Below are 24,693 nucleotides of genomic sequence, written 5' to 3'. Positions count from 1 at the left end.
CTGTGGCTGTGGCTGTGCTGTGGCTGTGGCTGTGGCTGTGGCTGTGCTGTGGCTGTGCTGTGGCTGTGCTGTGGCTGTGGCTGTGCTGTGGCTGTGCTGTGGCTGTGGCTGTGCTGTGGCTGTGGCTGTGGCTGTGCTGTGGCTGTGGCTGTGGCTGTGCTGTGGCTGTGGCTGTGCTGTGGCTGTGCTGTGGCTGTGCTGTGGCTGTGGCTGTGCTGTGGCTGTGGCTGTGGCTGTGCTGTGGCTGTGGCTGTGGCTGTGCTGTGGCTGTGGCTGTGGTGTGGCTGTGCTGTGGCTGTGCTGTGGCTGTGCTGTGCTGTGGCTGTGCTGTGGCTGTGGCTGTGCTCTGGCTGTGCTGTGGCTGTGGCTGTGGCTGTGCTGTGGCTGTGGCTGTGGCTGTGGCTGTGCTGTGGCTGTGGCTGTGCTGTGGCTGTGCTGTGGCTGTGCTGTGGCTGTGGCTGTGGCTGTGGCTGTGGCTGTGCTGTGGCTGTGCTGTGGCTGTGCTGTGGCTGTGGCTGTGGCTGTGGCTGTGCTGTGGCTGTGGCTGTGGCTGTGTCTGTGGCTGTGGCTGTGCTGTGGCTGTGGCTGTGGCTGTGCTGTGGCTGTGGCTGTGGCTGTGCTGTGGCTGTGGCTGTGGCTGTGGCTGTGCTGTGGCTGTGCTGTGGCTGTGCTGTGGCTGTGCTGTGGCTGTGCTGTGGCTGTGGCTGTGGCTGTAGCTGTGGCTGTGGCTGTGGCTGTGGCTGTGGCTGTGCTGTGGCTGTGGCTGTGCTGTGGCTGTGGCTGTGCTGTGGCTGTGCTGTGGCTGTGGCCGTAGCTGTAGCTGTGGCTGTGGCTGTGGCTGTGCTGTGGCTGTGGCTGTGCTGTGGCTGTGCTGTGGCTGTGGCTGTGCTGTGGCTGTGGCTGTGCTGTGGCTGTGCTGTGGCTGTGGCTGTGGCTGTGGCTGTGGCTGTGCTGTGGCTGTGGCCGTAGCTGTAGCTGTGGCTGTGGCTGTGGCTGTGCTGTGGCTGTGGCTGTAGCTGTGGCTGTAGCTGTGGCTGTGCTGGGCTGTGGCTGTGGCTGTGGCTGTGGCTGTGCTGTGGCTGTGCTGTGGCTGTGCTGTGGCTGTGGCTGTGCTGTGGCTGTGCTGTGGCTGTGGCTGTGGCTGAGGCTGTGGCTGTGCTGTGGCTGTGCTGTGGCTGTGGCTGTGCTGTGGCTGTGGCTGTGCTGTGGCTGTGCTGTGGCTGTGGCTGTGGCTGTGGCTGTGGCTGTGCTGTGGCTGTGCTGTGGCTGTGGCTGTAGCTGTGGCTGTGCTGTGGCTGTGCTGTGGCTGTGGCTGTGGCTGTGGCTGTGCTGTGGCTGTGGCTGTGGCTGTGCTGTGGCTGTGGCTGTGCTGTGGCTGTGGCTGTGGCTGTGGTTGTGCTGTGGCTGTGGCTGTGGCTGTGCTGTGGCTGTGCTGTGGCTGTGCTGTGGCTGTGCTGTGGCTGTGGCTGTGGCTGTGGTTGTGCTGTGGCTGTGGCTGTGGCTGTGGCTGTGCTGTGCTGTGGCTGTGGCTGTGCTGTGGCTGTGCTGTGGCTGTGGCTGTGCTGTGGCTGTGGCTGTGCAGTGGCTGTGCTGTGGCTGTAGCTGTGGCTGTGGCTGTGGCTGTGCTGTGGCTGTGCTGTGCTGTGGCTGTGGCTGTGCTGTGGCTGTGGCTGTGCTGTGCTGTGGCTTTGGCTGTGCTGTGCTGTGGCTGTGCTGTGCTGTGGCTGTGGCTGTGGCTGTGGCTGTGGCTGTGCTGTGGCTGTGGCTGTGGTTGTGCTGTGCTGTGGCTGTGCTGTGGCTGTGCTGTGGCTGTGCTGTGGCTGTGGCTGTGCTGTGGCTGTGCTGTGGTTGTGCTGTGCTGTGGCTGTGCTGTGGCTGTGGCTGTGGCTGTGGCTGTGGCTGTGGCTGTGCTGTGGCTGTGGCTGTGGCTGTGGCTGTAGCTGTAGCTGTGGCTGTAGCTGTGGCTGTGCAGAGCAGCACTGTCACACTGCTGCCAGGACACCACTAGATGTCTGCCTCTGCCTGTGCTGGCCCTGGCTCTGCACACTCCAGCTGGGCCTGGCCACCAGCTCACCTTTGGGACCCAAGCTTGTGTTTGTGCTTGAGACAATTCACCTCACATCACCTGGGTGCTGGTAGAGAACTCCCACTCACTGAATTAACTGTTTAACAGACAAATTAACTGCAGCTATTCCTGTCCATGAGTGCATGGATGAGATTGTTCTCTTCCCCTCCACAATACCACACGACTGCAATGAAAAGTCAGAGCAGAGTAAAGCAATGTGTCCAGAGTGACCTAAGAGTTAATGCAGGGACTGGGACTTTTGGTGTCGTCTCCAGCTGCATCAGGATGTGCAGAAATCCATTTTCCCACAACAGAGATGTCCATTTTGCTGTGTCATTTTAACAGACTCACGTATGGCTCCACTCACTAAAGCAGAGTTTACTCTCAGGCTGTGTGTGTTGACTAATCTCTCTCATATTTTGTACTTCTTTCCAGCTGGCTCAGCTGTTGCTTTGTTAGGACTTCTCAGACTCCTCACACATTAAGTAAACCTGCCTTGCATGCTCAGTTTGCACTCCCCAAGCAGTGCCAGAGCTGAGCTCCTGAGGAAACACTTCCAACAGACACACTCAGGGCAGCATCTGCTCGGCGAGGCACATAAATCCCACCACACCCAGTGATTCAGTGTCTTGGGCTGACTCCTGCCAGTGAACCTGCACAGAGATCCACCTCAGCAGCACTGCCATCTCTAAATTAACCTCTGGCAAGCACAGCAGCTACAGCTTGCATCCATTTGTGCCACTTCTCTGCAGGAATTCGCTGCCTCGTGGCAGGATTAGGAAGGCTGGCTCAGATGTTGAGGTTTGGATGTGGACAGGGTAACAAAGGGCTTTCCCCTCATTTCTATCTCCCCCTTCTTCTCCCCTACTCACCAGCCATAGGAAAGAATTGGAGATTTTTTTAGGATAAGATGCCAAAACACTTTAAATCTGATTTCAGGTCAATTGTTATGCAATTTGGCTGCACTAAGTGGATTTTTGAGAACATCCCTTACATATGTTAAAGTCCCTCAAAGTAAAGAGTCATGCAGTCATCTAGATTATTTTCCCTCCTAGTAAATAGTCAATTCTTTGTTTTGAGGGTGTATCTGCAATTACCTCCATTTCCATTTGAGAAGCTGAGTTAGAGTGAGTCTCAGTGGTTTGCTAAAGGGTCACTCACAACACTTGTGGCAGACCAGAGAGAAAGCCAGGTGTGGAAAAGACAGCTAAAAACTCGGATATTCACTGTTCCATCAAGCTGGCAGCAGGTTCTTGGACAAAATAAAAGTACTGTTCCAGAGAATGTTCAATTATACTTTGGAGTTCAGTATCATTTAATATTATGGAGAATAAAAGTGTAAATGGGTTTGAGGAAGGAATTAGAAAAGTTGATCCCCATGATGACAGATCTGTTTACCTGTTTAATTAACAGACTTTTTTGTATTGGACTGGGTACAAAAGTCTTCTTGCAACAGAAACAAGTCCAACCCATGCGATGAGGGAAGAAGGTTCCCTGTTCCATACCTATTTCATAAACACTACCCCCCTCTTCCACCCTGCTCACTCTGGAAATGGGATGTTTCACTCAAGGGGATTTGTGTTGAGGTCACCACTCCAGCCAGAGGAGAGAGCAAAGCTCTGTTTCAAGAGGCAGATTTAGCAAACAGGTGCAGTTATGGTTCTATAATGCAAACAGGATTTGCAAGGAAGGATGGGTTATTTTTGTGATTTTCCTCCAAGGTTCACAGACTTTGTTCCTGTAAAAAGTATCCTGTCTTAATTCAGGATGGCTGGTTCAGGACACGCCATGGAGCAAGCAAACAATAATGGTTTGTATCATGGTCAGAGGACTAAGCTGGTTAAGTCAATCCAAGTGGTTTTCCCCTTCCACAGACAGGAAATTAGGCCTTTCTGCCCTGATTCAAACACCTACTGCACACCAGGCTGCCAGGTGTGGAAATCAATATGAATAAGAGAAGAATCAATAAGAATAAGAGCAGACAACATTTCAAAAGGAGCCTTTCCACCTTTTGCGACCTGAGCGTGGTACAGTGGTTGTAAAGGGTAATTTTGAAGCTGAGGGCACTGCAGTGCTGTTTTTGCTTTGCAAAGCAAATGCCAGTTCTCCAAGTGCAGTGGCAACTGATGGCAGCTCAAGGCTATATCCATTCTTATTCCATCAGTGCACCAGGAACTAGTAGTGCTGGGAGGTGGTTGTGGAAAATGAAGGCATCTAAACAATTACTTGTTTACATAAATATTATAAATATGCCTTTAGTAAAGCACTGGGGTTATTGAACTAATTACTCTGCTCATCTCTTACTGACTTCCATGGCTCTACCTATTCCTTTTAGGGTGGATATCTCATTTTTCATATGGATTTGTATATGCCCTGGGTTTTATTGATTATTATGTGAAGGTCAAACCAGATATATGTTTTCTTCTCCTCAGGATCCTGTTTCCAATGCTACAATTATTAAACAAGTACATTATTAGCAAATGCAGCAAAGAAAAAAAAAAAAAAAAGAAAATTGAAATAAAACCAAACACAATCAGTCTATTTACATGCTTATTTAATGATACACTTCAGTGCATAGCTAGTTATATACACTGCCTTGCAGTTAGAGAAGACTGTACTCAACTCACACCTTTTCCTTTCTTAGCTCAGGGAGTTCTTAGCAGCAATCCCAGTGAAGATCTCCTATACCTTGGCTTTGCCTTTTAAAGAAAGCTGGACTCCCTCCAAAAAAAGAAAAAAAAAAAAAATATTAGTTTTTCTCTCATTTTCATACTACTCAGTCATGCTTCTTACACTCTCTTCACTTTCTTTTCTTTTTTCTTTTTTCCCCCACCATTAATTTTTTAAATATGGCAAAATTCTAGCGAAATAGGAATATCCAGAGAGAATGCCTTTCCAGTTTAGTCCAAAACTGTTGGTGTGGGGCTTTTTTCTCAAAATGAGAAAATCCTCCCTCATCAATTGAAACATTTTGTTCATTTCACACCACTGAGGTTTCAGGTTTTAACTTTCAGGATTTTTTTTTCCTTCATGAGCTTCTAGGTTATGTTTACCGAAATGTATCCATACCCAGGATGCTTTTGCTATTGTTTGCCATCTTAGAGGCTGAACTGATCCTGTTCTTGCTAAAAGATATGTAGGAAAAATATCTGTGATAGCCCACTTGTGATACAGAATTAAATCCATTTTGGAGCAGCACTGTGAGAGCCCCAGCACAGCCACTCTGCTCCTGAATAAACAGAGCAACATTGTCAGCAGCCTCTCCTCTGCTGCTGTCAGCTCTGTGTACCTTGCCTTTCAATGGGCTGTAGTTTGGCTCTGAATATTTTCATTTAGGCCCTTAGCATTAGACTCCCTGACACATTGGTAGCATTACCAAACCTTTCAGATACCTCAAGGAAACAAAACTGAAAAGGGAGTGGGATAAATCTGTGCTCCCAAACAGGTGCTGCACAATCACATGCAGCTCAAGATGCCAGTTCCCAACATCTTATTTCAGCAAGTCTTACAGATAAGAAATTTAACACAATCTCACCAAGCACAAGCTGAATCAGGCTGTAGGATTCATGGATTTCAAAGTAAGCAAGGAGAGTTGTGACTATCCATGATTTGCCTTGCACAGGCCAAAGAATTTCATCCAATAAATCCCACCATCAGATGAATTATTGCTTCCTTCCATGTAAGCAATCCTTAGATCCAGAAAGTTGTAGCTGAATTATAGCACATCTTGCAGGAGGGCATCCAGCTTCCTTCCATCCTATAATGCTTACAAGGCTAGGCACACAGCCCAACAAGCCATCTCCTTCCCCATTTCCTACTGCTGGAACTTAATCCAGCTATGATGTGAAGGTAAACTTACGTTGAGAATATTACTTCCATGTACCACTGGCCTTATCCCCTGCCAGAATTATACCTTTACTCAGGGAAATAAGTGTTTCTTCAGAAATGATGGCTGGGATAGTGGGAAGAAATCATTCAACAAGAGGATTGCAATCTACAAAAGAAGTACTTTCTGTTTGGAACTTATCCCAATTTCTTTTGCAAACTTGGAGAAATTTGAAAAGTAAAGCAGAAAATGGAAGGAGTGAAGACAAAAAGACACAGGGCAAGAATGTGAAAATGTCTCAGATATATCTTGTGCCCCTCACTGGGAATTTTGGAAAAGAGAACCCTAGACATTAGGAGAGTGTGGTGGGTTCAATACATTGTCACTGGCTCACTGTCCCCAACAGGGTGAGGGAGAGAGTCAGAAGAGAGAAAGTGAGAAAACTCTTGGGTTGAGCTAAAGACAGTTTAATAGTGAAGCAAAAGCTGTGCACACAGGCCCAGCAAAACAAGGAATTCATTCCCTGCTTCCCATGGGCAGGCAGGTGTTCAGCCATCCCCAGGAGAGCAGGGAACATCCCATAGAACGGTTCCTCAGGAACACAAACACATTCACTCCAAACAGCAGAACTCAAACAGGCTCTGACTCATCTTCAGGTACCTCTTTGTGTCTATCAACAAAAAGCAGCATGTAAAGAGCAGTAAATTCCTTACCTGGCATTGGTTTTGTGGGGTAAATTTGAACATTAGTCATAACTATGTCTGGATGAATGCAGACTGAAAATGGTCCTATTTATTCTACCGATAGGTATCTGAAATCAATTTGCAGCTTATTTTGTGTATCTATTACATAATTGCAACACGGAATACATTTAATAAGCAGAGTCCAAACAACTCCAGAGTGGTGGGGATATATTTGTTGTTGTAGGTGTTTGCCATTGGTGACATAAGCAAACACAAGATGTCCCAGCTGCAGCCCATTCTCCCGCCTGATTCAAGATGTTAATGTGAAAATGGCTATTTTTAGGCTGGAGCTCATTTGAGGTTGTTCTGTGTCCCCAGCATGTATCTGATTGCTGATAACCTATTTGGGGGAGTGGGGGTGAACCAGTGCAATCTGCAAACATTACGAATCAGAATGACTGAAAAGCAGAGCAAAAGATGTTTCTGAGATTCAAGTCCGATCTCTGGTACTCTGCCTTCTCTTGAAGATCCACTCTTTAGTTATAAGTGACACTTCCTTCACATTTTAAATAGCTGGCAGAAAATAAAAAGGAAACGACCCTAAAATGCTTTTGCCAGACTAGTCAATGCATTTAAGATTAAGCTGAACATTTCTATACATCAGTGACCTTTAAAATCTGTTAGGAAGGTGAGATGTTAGGATTTAGTCTCAGCCAGGTGATTGATGTTTTTTTCAACGGCAAAGCAAAGCTATAGCCTGTAGTCTAAAGCCTATTTATAATCCTCTTTAACAGCACTTGGTATAAAGATACAACTCATTTCTTTGTGAAAATAGCCTGGCTCTGCAATAGTGTGATAGATTGAAAGAAAACAAAGTAAGAACCTAGAGCTTGCCTCCAAGATATATATTAAAGAAGTGTCAATAATTGCCCTGCATTTGAAGGAATTTTGTTAATATGAAAACCTAATAACATTCCTATAGAGTAGGTGTCCATAAGGGTGTTCATTCACTCACTCACCTTGTGAAACAGATTGGCAACAATAAACAACAACAGAAGCAGCTTTGTGGCTGGGGCTCCCAAGGATGTCACTTTATCCCACTTGCAGGTGCCAGGGCAGTCTGAGGGACAATGCCCAGTGACAGTAATGTTTAATACAGCCCTCCACTCTCCTCAGCCTGCTCTGCTCTCCCTGTGCTCCAGGAAAGGTGCACCCAGCTGGAAATGGACCTGCCCTTTCACAGGCTTTTACCACACTGCTTTTTCATCCTGTCCTTACAGAGGACAGGGGAAGAGGGAAAGAAGCTCTCTTGCCTTTATTAAAAAATAAAGAAAAGGCTCAAATTCAACCCCTTGGCACCTGAATGTCAAGTGGAAGGCAGGACCTTGTTGTCCTTCACAACGACCCTGCTGTCTGCTTTTTGCCACTTCATTTTCTGACCCTGGATTGCCCCTCCCACAGTAAACCACCGAAAAACCCACTTTATACTGTCACCAGACATTTGCCTTCCTTCTGGAAGACCACACCGACTTCTTTATTTTCGTCCTTCATTGTGATTTTTCAATACACAAGTCTGTAAATAGTGCATCAGAAAAAGTGTCAAAAATGGAAAGCAAAATCTATTTGTTTAACTTAAAGGGATATACCTCAAAGCCTGTCCTAATGCGCTTCCAGAGCGTGTCTGCTCTGGGGTTGCAGTATTAAACACACATTATGCACTCAGGTTTCAACCCTGCCATCACTGAATTGCTTGATTGCGGTTGAGCTGCAGTAAAAATTCAGGAGGAAACACATCCCTGGTGCCTCGAGGCAGCTTCTGTTTGAATTTTCCAGTGAAGGACGAGGTGGGAGCATGGCCTGAGTCACTGCAGGCTGATGCCCCGTGCATGGGACCCTCCTGGCCTGTCAATCCCGATGGATGTGGAGCAGTGTTCCTCCCTGCCAGAGCCCTGCTGGGGCTGCTGCTCCTCCACAGCCAAGCACACACCTTCATCTTCACCCAGAACAGCAGCTCCCTGCCAGCCCCCATCCCTGTGTGCCAGCCTTTTCCAGATTTTGTAACTTGGGGAGTTATGCCAAGATTTCGCTCAGGGGAGTTTGAAAGGGTTGCTGTTGAATTTGACCTTCCTTTTTTGAATTTGTCACCTTCCTTGTGCGAGGAAGCAGGGTGTTTGTGCAATAGCAGAGTGAAGCATTCCCTGCAATCACAGGCAAGGAGCTTTCTGGACTGAGTGTCCCAAGAACTTGTTGAAAACAAGCAAAACAAATGTAAAACCACATCAAGGTTTTCAAGGCTCTGAAATGGAACCTCAGCTGCTCTCTCTGAATGCCACTGGGACTTAACTGCAATGCAGACCCTGGAAAAAGTCCAAAGAGATGCTTGGAAAGGGTCAAAAGACAAACTTAATGGCAATGTGATCAAACCTAGGGTTTCTGTGGGCAAGGAGAAGGAAATGCTAACCAATCTCTCAAAGCAAATACTGAGTCAGCATGTTGGAAAACACACCAGTTTCAAAATCTTTGTATAATTTTAGTCAAGGGGTTTTGTTTGCCTTTGGCCCAGGAAAAAGGATCTTAAGTTTCTTTCCAGGACATTTTTGGAGCGGGTGGGGTGTGATGAACTCAACATACCAACAGACTTAGAGTAGCCCAAAAGGGCCATCAGTGGCCATCACAGGAATATCAGTGGCCAGCTAGGAACACCTACCCCAGACTCTGCCTCTGGCACAGGTGGAGATACCTGGTCTGGAGAGGACTGATAAGAGAATTGAAGAATGAAGAACATTGGAGGCGGGGAGATCCAGATCCAATGGGAAACTGAATACTGCCAATTGCTCAGCTCTGGACCAATGAACTTTAAACCAGTGCATCTCTATGGGTTTTGGCTGTATAAAGTTTGGGAGAAAATCCTTCAGAAACCTGTGTGATGGAATGATTCTCTCTGCACTCCAGGGCTATGTGTGGATGAGATTATTTCTGTGGTACATCCTGGACAGAACAACATCTTGGCCAGAGAATAAAGTAATGCCTTGACTCTCTAACATGAAAAATGTTGTTGGAGGGTTTTTGTTTTTCCCGCAGTTTTGGTGACAAATATAGTGGCAGGACTGATTTTATTCTGTGTAGTCAGTCTGGAATGTCCCAGTTCCTCTGAAAGCATTGCTGGAGGAACACGATGTATGCATTTATTTTACCTGAAAGCAATACAGGAACATTTGCTGTTACATCTTGATATGAAAATGTTAACTGTTAGTGCTGCACTTCTCAGGGAAAGAAGCAGAAAGGAAAGAAAAAAGCTCGAGTAGCAGGTAAACATCCCTGCTACTGCATCCCTCTGCATGTCCAGCCTTTCTATTTTGGTTTTTTGCTGAAAGGAAGTACAGGACCATACCTAAGAAACATGACTGTCAGCATTCATTAAGACCAATGCTTAATCTCAGCTGACAACATCAATGTCAGAATCGTAGCTGGGAGCTGGCAGCATTTCAATAGAGGATTCTTCTGAGCTCTTACACACTACTTCAATAAATAATCCTACCGGGAAATATGGAGAGGAGCATTTAAAATGATTTTAGCTGGCACGTCACTACAAGGTTGAACCACCATGTAGTGATGTGCCCACTGCCTAATTCCACTGTGAAATGTTGAAATACAGCTTTTAGCTCCACAGAAGCATGTAGGCCTCTATTTACATGCAAATTAATGCTATTCATGTGTGAACTACAGCAGGTACTGCTTCTGCCAGATGGAATAATTTGGGGATGGGCCCATTCTCTTTCGCTGAGGGCTGCATGTATTCTCACATGCTGTAAATAATTGTTGGAGTTTCTATGTCACCAGAAGTCCCAATTAAATAGCTATTTAAATAATTTACTTTTTTTTTTTTTCCAAGTGAAACATGATCATGCGTGCAGTTGTGTAGACTACAAATAATGATGGCACTAATCACATTTCTACTGCCACTGTTAGTAATAACACCATTAGCACTGAGGGAGAGGCAGGTGGCTCAGGGCAGAGTATCAGGAACCCTGGACGTGTCACTGCCCACTGATTTTGGATGTGCCATTTCATCCCAGAACCAGAAAATGTAACAAATTGGAAAGGACCCATCAGGACCAGCAAGTCATTGCCTCTTTCTTCCCTTTGTTCTCACCTGTAAATTATTCACAGAAGGCATAATACTTTACTCAGTTCCTGAAGTAGGTAAAAACCCCCATAAATGTTACTGTGACATTTACATGCATTTTTCTGCATTAGCCCCCACTTGACCTTCACCAGCAGAGAGGGTCACTTGATTTTAATCAATGGCAGCCCCTAATTCCACAGAATTAGGATATTGAAAAGCAGTAGGTGGCTAAACTGACTGATGCAAACAGGCCTGGTTTGGCTGATGGTATTTTAGTTGAAGCACTGATATGCTTAATATTTGTTCAATTATCATCAGCAGAGAAATCAAGATATCAGTGTGTGAACCTCCTCAACATGCGGTGGCCAACTTTATATGAGGCAGCAACAAACACAAGACCTGAGAGGAATCAACAATAGGATCTGCTGATCTATTTACAATTGGAAGCTACAAAGGATTTCTTAGCCAGTGATTTTCATTCTCCTGAAGTTGGAGATGCAGAGACAGATTTTGACAGTTCCACAAAGAAAAGGATTTAATTAAACTGAAGAAAATGAGATAAACTTTGCATAACAAAAGAAAGGAGGAAAAATACACCCATCTCTGCATAAAGAGGCTGGGATGGGATGTGAGGGGCTGTCCCCACCTCTTGCTCTCCTTGAAGCCCGTTCCTATGGTGTGGCCTTGCAGTCAGTGCCAGGGCTGTGCCCTGCCTGAGTCTGAGTCTGCAGTGTAGCCTTGGAAGGCAGGGTTTGGAAAGGAGGACCCCAGGTGAAGACAGTCACCTGCACACTCACAGATCCACAAATGCAAATGACTGGAAAGATCATAATCAAACAAAAAAAACCCAAAACCCAAACCCACATCAGAAAATCTCTAAATTCAGGCTAAATCTGCAGCTATCAGGAAGATCAGCAGAGCCCTTTCCTTTTCCATCTTTTCTCATTCCAGAGCCATGTCATGAGCATTCAGCTTCACTGCTCCCACCTGCTGGAACACTCCCAAATGCCTCTGTGTCAGGGGCTCTGGGGCCAGTGGATGGGTTTGCTTCACCTGTCAGTGCTGGTGAGCACTGAAAAGCACAGACTTTCCATGGAATCATTGCAGTGGGAAATACAGCATCACCTTCCAACCATGGGAAAAATCCCCTTATGCTAATCCCTAATTCACAGTCAAAAGATATTTCTCCCTAAATATAAATGGCCTTGCTGAAAGGCCATTTAAAAATAAGATCACATATTCCTGCAGAAGGGAAAAGAAAAACCTCAGTTATGAGAATCACAGGTGAATGGCACACATTCTGATACTACGGCCTGAATCTCTTTTTCCTTCACCAGAGATTAAAACAAAACAAAACTAAACAGGCAAAATCCATTCTGGACTTTTGATTTTTTTCCCCTGCCTTGGTTTGGAATCCAACCCCCAGCATCCCCATGTGCTTGATTTTAGGAGACTGATTTTGTTTTGTCTTTGAAATTTGATCTCTCTTGATCAAGTCCATATAGGTATAACTAAAAATTCAGAAAGTGAACAAAGGGCACTACCCTATAGCTGGTGTCCATAACTGTGACTGTTGTGTCTTCAGCTGGCTGCACACATTTGTGAATGGAAATGTTATAAATACATACTATAATATTGGCTTTTTGCAAAATATTGTAATGAATGTCACATAAATATATATAGTTAAAGTGGTTTTGCTATAGTTTTTTTATAGTTTGCTATAGTTTTATATAGTTTGCTATAGTTTTATTGTAACTAAACAAAATATTTGATAGTCATGCTTGAACTGCCTGCTTGGCTGAGATAATATTCAATGAACAGATGATGGGGACCCTACTGATGACCTGCCAAATTTCAACACCTAGTATCTATGGAGAGAATGGACCAAGGCCCAGACTGAAAGTGATAATGAAGACAGACACATGCTCTTAAAAAGCCAGACCCAAGGAGTGGCCATGCTACAACAGCTCCTGGAAAATGTAAATTAGTTATTGGAAAAGTTTAAATATGCATAATTGTTTATGAATATGAAACAAGCTGATGCAATGGAAATAGTATATAAAGAGTGTTTCCAAAACAGCAGGTGTGCTCCTGGCTGTTTTAACCCTTTGCTTTATTGTCTTTGTCTCCTATTGTCTTTTTTTTTTTTTTTTTTTATTAAACCTTTCAAAATTTGCCAGGAAAAGTGATCATTGTTTTTCACAGACAGGCTGGGTTTTGCTTGCTTGCTAATCAGCACCTCCTGACAGGAACATGGAATCAGCACCTGCCTGGTAGGTGAGCCATGGAAAGAAACCCTAACAGGAAAAGCAATGAGTGGCTAATCTGTGCTGCATCTTTCCACAGCCACTAGAAACTCCTGCAGGACATCACTTGAGAAGGCCACCGAGTTCTGTTCTCGGTCTCTGAGAGCCACCAAGGAGGAGCACAAGCAATGGGTATGCACAGGGAAATGCTTTCCCTGCTGTGCTCAATAATTCAGTCTCTGGGACAAAAGGTTTGAACAGACTTGCTTTTAGCAGCCACTAATGTGCTTCTCCTTAAAGGGTTTAATCACATTTTGAATCCATGTTTAATTTTATTTTCCAAAAATCCTGTAGCGATGAGTTTCACAAATTAATTTCACAGTTTGTGAAAAAGAACTCCCTCTTCTTTCTGTTAAATGTACTCACCAGTAAGATTGCTGGTTATGTTCCTGCACACCCATCTTGAAAAACAGTAAAGTGATAATTCCTGATGCTTTTCCTTTATATTGTTTATGATGTTATCTGCTTCCATCACATGCATCCCTTTCATTTATTTTCTAAGCCAAAGACTCCAAATCTGTGATTTTCCTCCTATTTTGAACATTCTTGTTGCCTTTCTCCTGTTTTAATATTCTGCCCTGAGCACTACTTTGGACTTCTCAGTACCAAATTTTATCTGCTATTTTATTAGTTCTGTGAGTTTAAGGTCTTAGCTTTTCAGTTTGCAGTTTGACTATCCTGATAATTTTTTTTATTGCCACTACACTTGAACCTCCAGGATCTCTGATAATGTGCTGATTAGTACAAATCCCAGCTGAAAGCCTTGGAGTGTTTTCCTTCAATAGAAAAGCAATCCATGTATTCCTACCCTTTATTTCTTATCTTTTAACCAGTTTTTAATACTTTAGAGGACCTTTCCTCTTATGCTTTGACAGCTTAGTTTCCATGAGGGTGTCTCATGAGAAACCCTGTCAGGAGTGTTGAATGGAAACCACTTGGATGAAATGTTTGTTATCAGGAATTAGAATATTCATTCAGGATCAGCAACCTGTGGAATGGACTGTTTGATTTCTGGAGAAAAGGAAAAGGAATTGTGAATCATTTATAGGATGTTTCTTGACATCGTATGTCAAAGTAGATGCTGCAGATGACATTAAAATATCATCATTTAGGTAACTTAGCTGATGTTTTAGTAATATCTGGTGAATAATGTAACTGTTATTTTTCTCTAAATTCTATATAATCCCACTTTCACTACTTCTTTATTTTTATTTTTTTTTAAATTTATTTTTAAACTGTAAAACTAAAATGAAAACAGGGATGACTTGACATTAAATAGAGCAAGCTGAACTTGCCTTGCAGCACGCTTTGGTGAGGCTGAAGAGAAACAAGAGCTGATATTCAGCACTGGAGCCCCTTGGCAGCTGCTGTCAATCCTGGCTCAGGATGCCAGCCCTGCTTGAGGTGCAGGCAAGGCAGACTGAGAGAATCTCCCCTTTGCTGGTGCCTGCTGCACCCCAGGAGTGGCTGGGCTCTGCTGATGCTGCAGTGCCATGCACAGATTTGGGGACAGGCCATGTTCCCTACCAGCCCTGGCAGCAGCAGCCACAAGGAGCCCCACTTTAGCCCTCTGCCCAGTCCAGTGCTCCTCCTTTCCAAAAACACCTCAAACCCGGCATGCTCTGAGCTGGGGCTGCCTCCTTCAGATCCCAGGAAGGGCAGAGAAGAGACACAGAAGCAGAGAGAGGTGGGCACTGAGAGCCCTCCCTGGGCAGAGCCTTCCTGCTGACCCCTGTCCTGCACCCTGCCTGTGCCATCCACCCTGGAGTGTCTCTGCTGGCATTCCCAGCCCATCCTGCCCCATTCTCAGGTGTGCTGGCTCTGTTCCTCCATGCCATGCTCCCTGGAGTGTCCCTGCTGGCATTCCCAGCCCATCCTGCCCCATTCCCAGGTGTGCTGGCTCTGTTCCTCCATGCCATCCACCCTGGAGTGTCCCTGCTGGCATTCCCAGCCCATCCTGCTCCATCCCGAGGTGTGCTGGCTCTGTTCCTCCATGCCATCCACCCTGGAGTGTCTCTGCTGGTGATGCCTTATTTTTCATATTCTGCTCTGCCTAGGTTTGTAGTTTTTGAACTTCATATAAAGTGTTAGTGAGCTCTCTTCACAGAGTAGGTAGACAAAACAATTCCTTTTCTAGCTTGATACCAAGAACAATCATTACAAGTTTCAGGCCCAAAAGCAGAAACAAAGGTGGACTGAAGAGAGAAAACAAGAAGGATGGGACTTCATGAACTGAAGCTGTGATTGAACAATTATGATACCTGATATGCAGATGGATCAAAACTTATAAAAAATGTGTGACTTCATGACCAGTTGTCCATTTTGTGACCATTTTTGGTCCATCTTGGCTGCAGCCCTGGCCAGGCTCTTGTGCTGCCCAAGGTGTGTCCTTTAAGACAGCAGAACCCGCTGTGCTGTCCCCCTGGAGCCGCGTCCTCCCCGCGCTGCCGAGGAGCCGCAGAGCAGGACAGAGCCGATGGAAATTCAGGTGCTGACACCGAGGAGGGCCCTGTCTGCTTGAAATACAACATATCCTGCTAATTTGGAGACCTAAGCAAAGTGAGCAGGGAATCTGTATGAGCAGGCTTTCACATCCTATTTCCATCTGGTCAGGGCATGGAGAAAAATAATTTACCAAGGAAATGATCTCACAAAGACATAACGTAAGAATTAGTAATGTCTAAAATAATAAAAAAACCCTCTCTCTGTATTTTCTTATAATTTTATTAAAAAAAAAAAAAATTCATCTTGAAAAAAACAAGTTTGATTTTATTATTTATTATTTTATTATATAATTTTATTTTATTTTATTTTTTATTCTATTTTATTTTATTCTATTTTGTTTTGTGCTTGTTTTACTTCCTGATGAGTAATCACATGGAGATAAAATTCAGATTCATGTGTACAAGGCATTTCAGGATATAAAATGTCATTGTTAATTCCCTAAACCATACATTGCAAGATTACCAACATTAAGGTTACATTTAGAAGACATCTGCAAATACTAAGGACAGTAAAGGTCATTAAATAAAATTAACATTTCCCTGTACTTCAAGTGGAATAAAGAGTTTGAATTCCTGCTGGACGTGTCAAGCCCACTCTATTTTGCCTCTCCAGTCATGACCAATTTCATATGGGGAGTTATCTTTATATCAGGGAAGCTTCCTACAAGGTTTATCTGGAGCTACACAACAAATTTTAGAATAAAAACTAAACAGGAAGTTTTAAAAGACAACCTCCCCCCCCTACCCCCCCAATAATCTTGAAACATTTAATGAGGGAGAACTCCTGCTCCTTAACAAAATGGAGAAGATTAGAATACTTGATGAGAACATTGTTGAAATTTTTCTTTTCTAAGGTGTTCTGTGCTGGCTGGGAGCCATTTACTCCTGCACTGCAATTGAAGAGAACATTTGCCTCCTTGGTTTTCCACTCTAATATCTCATAGCACAAGCAGAGCTTTTGTTATGCATCAGCAGCTGCCAATATTTTAATGAAAAGCTCCAACAAAACCCGTTGTCCTTTTCTTTTCATTTCTTTTAGCTGGCAGCTCTTCAGAGTTTCACTCCCCAGTTCAAACCCAGTCTGCTGCAATCTCTATCCACAGCCCTCCAGGATCTCCCAGTATTGTCCCATTACAAACTGATTGACTACACTGTCAGAACCTCTCAAGAAACTTCCCAGTTTCATTTAATCTGCAGGACTTTTGTCTTCAGCAAAGCATATTCCCAATTCTACCCTTATCTCATATTAAACTGGAAGGAATATTTCATATCAGATGGGTTCCTGCTGAATCCAGATATATTCAGCAAAGTCTCTGTCTCTTCATCCTATGATCTGCATTTGTTTCTCAACATGTAAGGCCTTTCTTTGCCTATTTGTATAAAGTTTTAATTTTTGATATATATATATTTTTAATTCCTGTCTGAATATGCATTTCTCCAACACTCTTGGATGCTGTCATAGGCACATGAAAAATGTCAGGCACCTAAATTATCCTGTGCTTAAGACATATAAATCTGCAGAAATTAAAAAATACATGGTTACACGCTCCCTTGAACTCTGAGGAACAAAAAGATCTGTGGGCTTTTTGCACTGGACTCTGCTGATGTCTCTGTTTTATACTATTGGTAACAACAGCACTTAACCAGCTTCCTTTCTGGTATGATATTCTGAGGACCTTTCAGTAAATCAGTTGCAATCAGGGGACAAAAAAGAAACCCTCGAAAGATAATAAATGTCAACTCATTTGTACAACAAGAATAATGAAGCTGATTGCAAAACACAGGTCAGAATAAAACAGTGGAAACACTATGAATTATATTCCTATTCATGACACAGAATTTAAAAGCACAGAATTTGCAGAGTTTTAAAAAATTTCAGAGAGCTGATATTTTTTTACCCATTTCTCCTGACTTTGCTGATTTATCTGGCAGTGATATGTCTGTGGAGATATAACACTGCTTGGCGTGCTAAATAGTGTCACTTTCTTCTGATTTTGTCGAGTTTTCATGTTGACTAGCACAAGGAAATGTTAACCTCTCCTGTTCTCACTCCTTCAGCGTGATTTCTAATACTTCTGACACAATCCCTTGCATGTCCTTATTTCTCTGTAATTACATTAGCACGATGATGTGCCTTCATCAGGGACTACATCAGGATTTCATCTAGTGAAGAAAAAAAAAAGTCCTAGATCATTGAAGTGCCTTTTTTTTACGGAACCACCTTCAAAGCCTTAACCTCAATGCTTCTAGAGATCTGTCAGCTTAGAAGTAACACCTGACACCGTGAAATTATTGCCATTATCACATCCAGGGCAATCACTTCTCCCTCCCCTGCCATCCCAAGGTTTTCAGAAAACAAAAAGCAGGGTGTCTTTCAACTTTGAAAGTTGTTAGCCACAGGTGTGACTTAGATTTACCGAAGTATTCTACTGCAATGTCCCAGGAAGATTTGGCAGAGATTGATTCCAGCCACACCAAGGATGACACACATCAAACTCCTTCACAGATGCTTATTCACCCATCAGATTGTATAACCTGACCCCGGAATTGCTGAGAACTGGAAGGAGTAAAGAGAGAGCTGGATGTGTGTGATCTGGATGCCAGGTCATTAAGGCTGTTCTGGTAAGACAAAACAGAAGGGAATGATGCAGACTTTCTACCTCAGGCTATGAACTTGTCATCTTGCAAGAGAAGTGAAGCCAGTCTGCTTAACTGCCTGAGCAATAAATAGAACCTCTTTCCTAACACATAATAAAAGCAATGGACACCTTCTACTTCAGGTTTTCTTCCTCATTCTCTCATCTAACATTGCCCTGAGCTCTTCTGGATTGCTTGTTTAAGAGTGCTCACTGTTGATACCCATAAGTAATTAGTTGTGGTAATGGGGCTGTGGTTTATGCCACAACTGTTGTTTTATGTTTACCAGCACAGCATCCAAATTTCATGAAGTAGGGGGACGTGGCTTATTTTTTGCTACCTGAAACAATGCCTAAGATGGGAAAGAAAAGGACTGTAGTTATTTCCTAAAATTTTCCCACAGCATGTCATTAAGTAAATTGGAATGTGAGCAAACACAGGACCTGGGCCATTTTTGTAGAGCTGAGATGTTTCTCTGCTGACCAAGCTTAATACTAAATATGTGTTTGATCAGATGTTCCAGTTTAAGATGGTTTCTTCCCTATGGCAGAAAGCTGCCTCTGGCATGGGGGACAGACAAGAGGAAACTCAGCAAGGATTCCATTTTGAATCCATTATTAACAAAGCATGGTTCACACTGGACTACTGAGAAAGCGTTCTGTGGGTGCACAGAAAACGTATTTAGGGCTTATTAAAATAGCTGAAGGATAGATATTGCACTGGCTGACCTCCCCCACACTTGATATTGACAGAATTTAGGGCAGCTGGGCCAACCTGGGCTCCTGTATCAGGCAGGACATTGATTTCAGTTACCTTAATGTTCAGCCCAATACCCTGCTCTGGAGTGAGCACTGTGATACTTGGCAAACCTGTGGGGACCACGGACAGCAGCGTCCAAACCGTTCTTCAAACCTCAGTGCTGACTGGAGATGAACTGAAAAAAGTGGTTTGCACTGTCTTTTTTCCCAGGGAAATGCACCTGGCTGTGCTCCTCCTCTGAGTGCTGCCTTTGAGTTGCTTTAGATTTGCAATTATAACAAGTTGCCTTTCTCGCCAAATAGAAAAAACTTAATTCCTGGCCATTGTGTCATGAAAATAGTTGAGTTTCTTTAGAAAAAAGCTTTTGTTAAAGGCTGATATGTGATCTTTGGTCTTTTGAGGAGTGTGTTTTCCTTCCCATGAACAGCTTCACCTTGACCTAAATAAAAGCATGGCTTGTCCTCGGTGCCCTGGCACAGTCCATGCACCAGCCTCGTTTCCTTGGGTCTTTAGGCTTTGAGTCAGCAGAACTTGTGTCCTCAGTTATTGCAACAAAATTATGCTTACAAACGAGGGAGATAATCAGGTCCCTTTAAAAATCAGGTTTATGGGAACTAATCTAAATGTGAAGTTAACTCATTTTTAAAGCAGCAGCTTAAACTGTCATTAAAGCAACAAAATAAAGGCCTTTAGAGAGAAGGGAACATTAAGACGAAGGAACAGAGACATCAGGTTACAGATAGAGTTGTTTCCTGCCCAGCAAACGAGTAGTAGAGCTAACCACTTCATCTTCCACCTCACATAAACAAGTAGTTGATGATACAATAAATGCAGCAAAAGTGAATCTCGGTACTGCAAATGGCTTTATGCCAAAGCACAACAAAAATCAGGCGCTGAGGCTGGATGAGCTCTTTACAAACAGGCAAGACTGCAATATTGCACAAGATCATTTAAAGCCTCTAAAAACCCTTAAAATTTCTCTCCCTCTTCCACTGGCACTTTAATAAGGCAATTTCCAATATTTGACTGGTGAAATAGTCTGGAATATAACAGTTGTATCCTGTAGCGAGGCTGTTCCTTATTGGCCCTGTGTGCACATTTGAAACCCCCTTTGTACCACGATGCAAGCCACACCTATTCCAGTGTTTATTTGCACAGAGGGAGTAGTTAAAAGTTTTGATTACTGGGACTGCAGATGGTGGGGCTGATTCTGGGAGTAGCAGGCTATTCTCCCAGTCCCCAGCATCTGGAGACCACTGGCACCCATTTTTTATTCTGAACGAAATCCTTTTCATCTGATAACAAATCTGCGACTCACATTGTTCACTTCAGCAAGCCAGCACAGTGTCACATCAGCTTTGTCCCCATCTTTAAATATATTCATGCCATCTGTCTCTTGGTCTCAACTGGTGAAACAATTGCAACGTAGGTTACGTAAAATCAATTCCCAGTTGTTCTGAACAGCTTGAGATGTCTCACATCTAACTCAGTGGCTTGTGGAAGAGACTGGAAAATGACTTTTTATAGGAAGATGATCGGTTTAGGATTCCCTTTGCAGACATTTCAGATGGCAAGAAGTTCAGATTTTAGCTTGATATCTTTGCACTTTTTCTCCATATGGTTTTGGTTCTTCTTGCAAAGAAATGTGTTTGTCTCCATATGTCCCTTATCTTGAGTTTTTAGTGTCATCTTTAATTAGAAATTGAAGATCAGTTGGTTTGATTTATATCAGTATTTGTCATTGCTGCTATTGTCTTTCAGGCAATTATATTCAGATGTTAATGTCAGATTAAAATTATTCTTTATAGGGTCATAAATATGAAATAAGCAATTAGAACGTTGCCATTTTGAAACAACAGAGTGTATGACAGAGCCCTGCTGGCGGCGCCTCAGTCATCACTGTCCTTGTGAGAGATCACTGTGAATCTCTGTCACTCAGACCTACCCCAGCCAAACACAGATTAAATCTGGGACTGCAGGTGCCACGTGGTTCAAACTCAGACACCAGAGGAGTTAAATTTGCTCTCAGCCCTTGTGATCATGATGAAGTTGTCAAAGTGAAGGATGAGGCATCACCCAAGTGGAGAATGTGGGTGGTCCTTGCTGAGAGCTGGGGATCAGGAGCCACTGGGTGCCCTTTCAGCCCTGGGAATGCAGCCAGCACTGGCTCCTGGCAGGGTACAGCTGCTCCTTCTGGGGATGGAAGCCCAACCCTCTACAGAGAGAAAACTGGAGACTCTGGAGAAGCACAGGCCTCAACAGGCAGGCCACATGTTTACAAGCAAAACCACTCTAACCCAAATTCCATTTCTGAAAGCACTTCATATTCCTAATTTTTTTTTTTTTTTTACTTGAAAAACTTCCAGCTTCCTTATGAGGTTACTCCACAGTAACCTGTGGGTTCTGGTGACAATAGGTAGGTCTTTGCCTTGAAGCCTCTGCAAAGAACTGGGATTTGTCTTTTTCTTTAAATGAAAGGAGCCTGAACAAATGTGTAACTTCATTTTGGTAGGTCTTTTTTTCCTACTGTGCCTGTAGCCAGCATTCCTCTTTCATAGGGAACCCTCTCCAGTAATGGAGGTGACCCTTTTGTTCTGTTCCACACAAGCACAGGTAGCGTGAGAATCTCCAGCATCCCCTCATTACCTCTCCAGAGGTTTTAATGGGCCCTCAGATAATCCATAAATAGTGCTAAGAACTGTACACAAAGAAAACCTTTTACAATGAAGTATAAACCAAAGCATTTGATTTATCCTGCAAATCACAGGAACAAATGCTGCATACTCCTGCATGCCAGCTACTGACACACTGCCTTCAAGCTAGTTATTGGAGCTGGTTATTTCCATTATTTCCACATTCCCAGAGATCATTTTGCCATCAGGAATGGATGCAGACTGTTCAGAGCTGTCTCCAGCTGGGAGTAAATCCCTCCTCCCCATGGGCTCTCACAGCACGTGGCAGGGAAAGGGGAACCTCAAAGCTCCTGGAGGAGTAAAGCAAAGTGAGAATTTGGCAGGACTGATGGCATGGACAGCAGACAGGTCCTTACAAGTCAGGGAGCAGGTAAAATACTCATTTTAGCAAACTTCTAGAATTTTCTTAGATGCAGGAAAGGGCACAAATTCAGCCACAAATTGGCCTACTGTCTCCATCTATGATCAACAGTGTCTGGTGAGATGATAAATACCTTTGAGAAATGGCCAGGTTCTATTCTATGGGAATTTTATTTCTGTCTGACATTTTGATCATTGAAATGGAATTTTTTGTTCTCCCAGCCATTCTGGGAAACCTTGTTTTTGAGACAAGATGTCTTTGAAAATTGTTGTATCACCTGAGATGCTTCAGCTCTGTGCAGGGCTATGGGGACATTGATGATAAAGGACCACTATTATTATTTACTATTATTATTATTATTATTATTATTATTATTATTATTATTATTATTATTATTATTATTATTTTAACAACAACAACAACAACAAAACAACAATAATAGTAATAGTAATAATAGTAATAGTAATAATAATAATAATAATAATAATAATAATAATAATAATAATAATAATAATAATAATAATAATAATAATAATATAGTATCTGAAGCACTGCTTCTGGACACTGACCTGAGTAAAATCAGTCACATTTTTGGAAGGGACCCAAGCAGTTTTAGCCTCTATATTTTCTTCTCTCCTAGTAGGTGAACTGAGAATAAATCAGGGTCTTTTACTGTGGTGCAAAAGAAACAACCTGTTACACTGGGCTTCCTGGGTCAGTGCTGTGCTGTCTGTGCCAGTGTAAATCTGAGCTAAAATCTATTTCCTAACTACACTGGGAGAAAAATAAAGACTGTGAAGGGAGCTCAGAGGATGAGTAGACTCAAACACAAATAATGAGAGGTTTTCAGCAGACATTGCATTCATCTGCACGAATAAAACAGGTCTGGTTTGGGTTGGCTTCCATCCCAGGCAGGGGCAGCACTGTCCCAGGAGGAGTGGGACCCTCAGGGTCACCTGCTGTGCTCCTGCACATTTCTGCTGGGACAAAGTGGTGCTAACTCAGCTGAGGAGAGGAAGGGATCCACCATCAGCTCCCTCTCAGTGCTCCTCTGATGGCCCTGCCCCACACCTCACCTCCTTCCTGGAGCTCCCCTGAAACATCCTGCCTGAGAAAGAGGGACAGGTGGTGACAAGACATTCAGGAATTTGTCTAGTGAACTGTAGGAAGGGTCAGTGAGATTGTGGAGGCATAAAGTTTACTGAGAAGCAAATTAAAATGCAAAATATGGTGGGCTCATACTGCAATGTCTCCAGTGAGAAGTCCACTGAATATCAATCTAAATTAATTTTGGCCTCTTTAATCAATCATCTCTTTATGAAATACAAATAAAGGCACATCAGTATGACATGTTATTAAGGAAGAAAAGACAGTTGCCCTAAATGTCTGGTGACAATTTACATAAATGTCGTTTGAGGCAGCGAGGTTATGACCTCCGGCAGAGCATTATAATATTCTAAAGATCATCAGCAACTTCACAGTATACAAACCAAGAAACAAAGAGGATTGGTGCCCTGGAACCAGGGGGTGCTGGAGGAGTAAGAGAGAAGGAATTTAATTTGGCATCTATGCAAATCTTAACATAAAAGGGATGTAAACAAGTCATCAAAATAAAATGGCCTGAAAGAAGAATATTTAGTGTATTTTGTTTTTAAGAACTATGATCTTCAACTCATCCAAAAAGATCTGTTTTTGTAAAAGATCTGTGCAGCTAAGGTCCATGGTTGGTGTATTTATTATATTATAGTGTTACTGTGACAGGATTTGTACTGCTGTAACTCCCAAGTCACCAGATGGAAGAGAGACCCTGTTATGTCACACATTTTGCTATAGAAGAGTTTCACATGGGGAATTTTATTTTCTAAAGAGTGGAGAGATGGCAGGAGACTGATTTCCTAGGGATAAACTGAACATGACTGGTTAAACCCTGATTAAAGCTCAGGAAATGCCACTCACAGCCAGTGCCCAAGCCAGTGCCCAGCCCAGCTCTTGCACCTCTCTGTCTCTCATACTCACCATGGGTTTTCTCCACAGAAAGGTCATCAGATCACACCAAAGCCTCACTCGTGGCCAATTTCTCTCATCAGGTCTCTAATGTGTGTTTTGCTTTCCTTCCCTCCAGCCTGTTTATCATTTATTCCCATTCTCCTGTATGAAAAAATGAACAAAGACACTTTCTAAAGGCCATTTCACAGCTTTAGGGAGCTGTATTCAGGAGAGTAATGTGTGATCTAAGGCAAGCTGAGGAGCATTATTTTCCTATCACCACCCCACAGATGATGGGGAGTGACAGATTACATGGCAGTCACAGCACACTAGGCAAGGGGCCAGGCTGCCAGGAGTTCTGTCCTTTCTGGCTCCAGCCAAAGCATTGTTGAGAATGAAAGAATGATTTATAAATAGCTCACACTGAAGTCAGTCTATCATAGAAGCTGCAGATCAGCCTGGTCTTTATTCAGGCTGTTCAAGATGATGTCTGTGCGCTCTGTACGTGCAGGTGTTGCAGACAGAGCCTGCAAGGATCATGTCCCAGAGCTATTCCCTTCCTAGCTGTCACCTTTCTTTGCAAGGAAAAGAAAACCTGCTGTGAGCACATTTAGCTTCAGTCCCTTCATTCCCTTTTAGCTTCCCTCTCATTTGATGGATTCCACATTAATTTGTACTCTCTTAGAAAGACTTCTTAAAAAAAAAAATAAAATTCAAGTATCTGTCCTTTCTCTGAAGAACTGACAA

At 43.5% G+C, this 24,693-nt stretch overlaps 1 long non-coding RNA gene across 1 annotated transcript in view; it reads right to left on the bottom strand.

Moving 5' to 3' along the window:
- LOC131574331 (uncharacterized) overlaps window positions 1-24,072 on the bottom strand; it is a 45,473-nt gene extending 21,401 nt beyond the window's left edge. The window contains exon 1 of the long non-coding RNA XR_009276465.1: window positions 23,977-24,072. This is a non-coding gene — a long non-coding RNA (uncharacterized LOC131574331). The remainder of the gene's footprint in view (window positions 1-23,976) is intronic.
- Window positions 24,073-24,693: the final 621 nt, after the last annotated feature.

Source organism: Poecile atricapillus, unplaced genomic scaffold (assembly GCF_030490865.1).
Source record: "Poecile atricapillus isolate bPoeAtr1 unplaced genomic scaffold, bPoeAtr1.hap1 scaffold_251, whole genome shotgun sequence".
NCBI lineage: Eukaryota > Metazoa > Chordata > Aves > Passeriformes > Paridae > Poecile > Poecile atricapillus.
This window is presented reverse-complemented; position numbering and strand designations above follow the sequence as displayed.